Below are 4,276 nucleotides of genomic sequence, written 5' to 3'. Positions count from 1 at the left end.
TCATTGTAAAGCTCCTTGGCTACGTGTATGGAAGTATAATAATGAAGTGTTGTTATATTTCTTCCACTTGTTGCCAGTGTATTCACTAGGTTTCTAACAACTGCCTTTGCACTCCATTCCTTAGCAGGTCGTTCATCCTTCCCTGTATAGATATAAAGTTTTGGAAAATACTAGGTCTGCGCATCTGATAACATCCTAATCAATAAGGTTTTTATGAAAGACAAGACTTGACTCATTTTAAATTTCTGCGTCACTACAATATGTGACAACAGTATCATCTTCTTTTGGATCACTTTCACCACCTTCTCTTGCTTCGTTTATTATAGCTAACACCTCTTCATCTGTGAGAAACCTTTGATACTGATGAGACATTTTATTAGAATTGTGAGTAATGTACAACTGCTCGAGCAACAAAGGAAATTCGTTTCAAAACAACAACGGCAACACAATACAGCGGCACCAACAGTCAGAAACCTCATTTCTTTCTGTCATATCGATAAATATTTTTAATGAGAAAAGTTGTCTTACTGATGTCTAAGGGGGGTCGAAAACTGCCCACACTTAAATTAAATATAATAGGCAAATTTAAGTAATTCACAAAAATTAAAAAATCATTACAGCATGTATCTAGACATTTTTCTACAACTACCTAAAGATTTGCTTCTTCACGTGAACAAATAGATGTATAACACAAATAAAACAAATACTGTGAGCAATTTTTGCCACCTCCCTCCCTTAGTGGTGCTAGGGTTAACGTAGATTTGGTGAATGTATGAAATCACCTCAATCATCTATAATAACCCTGTATAATAGTTGGTTAGTAACAAAGTAAACCATCTTTCTCAATGTATGAGAGTTATTCACTATAGGAGACAGTAATGGTTTGCTTAGAAATATTTTATAATCAATTTCCTTATCAGTGATTCAATATCTTTCATGAAAAAATTATGTGATGAAGGACTTGCAATACATCTGAGAGGATGAGAGCAAACCTAATTTGAACTGAAATATGCTCCAATCCAGATAAAGGAACGTTATGGCAGACATTTACTTAAACATGATGAGTCCTAACAAATTTCATAGGAGTGGCAAGCCAATGTTTTTCTGTGGTCAATTCTACCAATCTTATTCACGTTATTCTACATATTACCTTTGTGTCCATCACTCTAACCTTGTTAAATAATTGCTGTCATGTTCTTTAGACACATTATATCAATAGACAATATTATTAAATAAGAGTTCTGAAGTCCATCGCCGGCCGAAGTGGCCGTGCGGTTAAAGGCGCTGCAGTCTGGAACCGCAAGACCGCTACGGTCGCAGGTTCGAATCCTGCCTCGGGCATGGATGTTTGTGTTGTCCTTAGGTTAGTTAGGTTTAACTAGTTCTAAGTTCTAGGGGACTAATGACCTCAGCAGTTGAGTCCCATAGTGCTCAGAGCCATTTGAACCATTTTTAGAAGTCCATCCTTGTGTTACAATATTGTAAAAACAATTGTGGATGTTGTATGAAAAGTGTAACTTCACCTTGCCCCATTAGGAAACTGTATGGGCGAATAATATTTTGCCATTGTGAAACAAGTATTTACATCTGTTTTAAATTTCACTGTAATATCCTTGTCTGTCATGTTTACTACAGAACACAAATTCATTCAGTTTCAATACAAAAGCTGTTTTTTCAACTGTAAAGCAAATTTTTGTGTGTATAATATTTTACTATTGAATACATGAGACATTCAAGAGGGTAGTTGGATTATGTTTCTGATATCATTCACACTATAATGTTATTAGTGAGATTTGGTGACAGCCTAATGTCTAGGCTATACTTTACTGTATCTCATCAGCAGTAACTTGCTTTTAAAATACAAGATCATTTCAGTCGTTTGGGCAAACTTATACTCTGACCACAAATTTAGCTTTGTGATATGAGTACATAATGTATCTTTCAAGGTCGTTAGCGTTTTACTCACTTGTAAAGAAGGTGGGTAAAGGACACACTTAAGTAAAGAAATATTCAGCCAGTTAGGAATATTTTTTACATACTGTGTAGCATGTTAGGATTATGGTGAATACTTGCATGATCGTTCCATTCTGAACTGGTCACTTAGTAATAATTTTTTACATGTATCAGATTACTCAATTTTTGCACAAGCTTATAATTATGCAGACCACATCATGGTCATATTTTCATCTTTAATAATTTTCAGTCGTTTGAATAATGCAGTAAGTCCACATTTTTGACAAATTCGGTTTAGCGTGATTTTGTGCTGTAAGAAGAGAGATGGATGTTTTGGTATTGAAAGAAACCATGTACTGGCAGTGCTTGTGCCATTACCACAGCCGTAAGGTTAGTTATACCGTGTCAAAAGGACCTCAGTCTTGCAGTTAGGGCGTTTCAGTACAGAATGTCCATAGCGCCAACATCAATGCAAAGGGCGCTGCTATGTTTCAGATGTCAAGACTGGAGCACTTCTGCCCTTTGGTTACATGAATATTGAGTGTTGTCATTGACGATATATTCCATGTGGTTGTTGTGTTGTGTAATTATTAATCTTTTTCTTGCTGTGTTCAGAACTGTATTTTCATTGTGGACAACGAAGTTATGGCAGGAAAGAAATGCCTATGCAAAGAAGAAAATTACGCCAGGAATAAAGTAAAGCGATCTACGATAAAGGTTACTGCATATACGACTATGCAGGAAGGGCAGTTCCTCAGAAAGGTATTCCACCTCCCTTTAGCTATGATGGAAATAATCTGTTCAACCATTTCAGTTCTATAAAAGGGATTGAAACGATTATTGATACTGAAGTCATGATAACTTAATGGATGTCTTGCAATGATTTTACCAAGTACCTTAGATGTTTGTTTCAGGTGCAATAGTCACTGCTTCGACATATTGCAAGATGAAGAGAAGCTGAAGATATTTATTGCTTTTTACTATAATGAAACCAAAAATGAATGGGATGTTCTCCTACATAGACTGACTGAATGGCATACCATTAAAGGGTGAACACCTAGGGCTGTTAAAAAAAAAACTGGGAACGATCAAAAGTTGGACATGCATATGCATATACATATTTCGTAATTAGACATCAGGAGCGTCTCTTGGTCTGTAGGAGTGCATTCATTAGTTTACTCGCAGTAACACAGAATCGTGTCTTCAGGATTGCTAAGCACCTGGCGAAAGGCGGAAGCCCAGGGGAAAAGAGAGGATTCAGTACGAAGACGAATGCCATATCACGTGAAACCTGCACTGAAATTCGGGAACACATTCTCAGATTTCCTGTCAGATCATCTCATTTTGCGGGTAAGGAAATAAAAAACTGGGATGCAGGGCTGAACATTAGAAAAGGATGCATGATTTTTTAGTAAAATCCAAATCTTTAAGTAAAATATACATTTTATATCGATTACTTTACTAAGAACTTTTGTTATAGAATCGTTAGACCCTAAATAGATGTGTGTAGTATATTCAAAGAACATGAAGTAAAATGAAGTCCCTGCAGTTATCACAAAATGTTAAATCAACTGCAGCAAGTGAACTAAGTACTCACAAGCGCAAAAATCACAAATTTTATTCGTCTATGATATTCTGCTTAGAGTCCTGCCATCACAATGATGCAGTCTGTGTTGGCTTTGACTACATGAAAAATTTAACTCTGTCTCCAATACCAGCCCAGCAAATATTCTACCAAACACAGCTATGAGCACATGTATTTACTATACGCAATCTCCAAGTCCAGGCGAAAATATTTATTCGTTTCCACATTGATTTAGTTGAAGATAAACGATTCGAAGAAATAATTAACCAATTCCTTATTAGAAGTCATTCCTTCTTGCATTGTGAAATGTATTTTGATGTTTTAAAGAAAAAATATAAGTGCTGTGACAGTATTTACACTCCAAAAGATCAACGTACAGTCATTGTTAATGCAGAAAGGGATGTTACATCAAAATTGGTGGAGGGAACTGACATCATTTCTGTGGATGTGTGATGACCTAAGCATTACAGGAAAACATCTCTAAGTGATGAATCAACAGGGAAGGACCTAAATAGAGGCACGAAGGTGATATTTACTCCAGCATCGTTCTCCCAGTTCCAGTACTCTGAAGATCATCCTGGCGGAGTGGTTGCTCATCCCTTTGTTGGGAGCACTCCATGTGTCTCAGCCTGGACCAAGATTTGACCCTCCTATGAACCATTTGAGGAAGGCCTATGAAGAATGACGAGTAGCAATCAAATCAAAGAAACAGGAATATCTAAAGTGGGTTCATCGTTA

This window comes from Schistocerca serialis, chromosome 9 (assembly GCF_023864345.2).
Source record: "Schistocerca serialis cubense isolate TAMUIC-IGC-003099 chromosome 9, iqSchSeri2.2, whole genome shotgun sequence".
Lineage (NCBI taxonomy): Eukaryota > Metazoa > Arthropoda > Insecta > Orthoptera > Acrididae > Schistocerca > Schistocerca serialis.
This window is presented reverse-complemented; position numbering follows the sequence as displayed.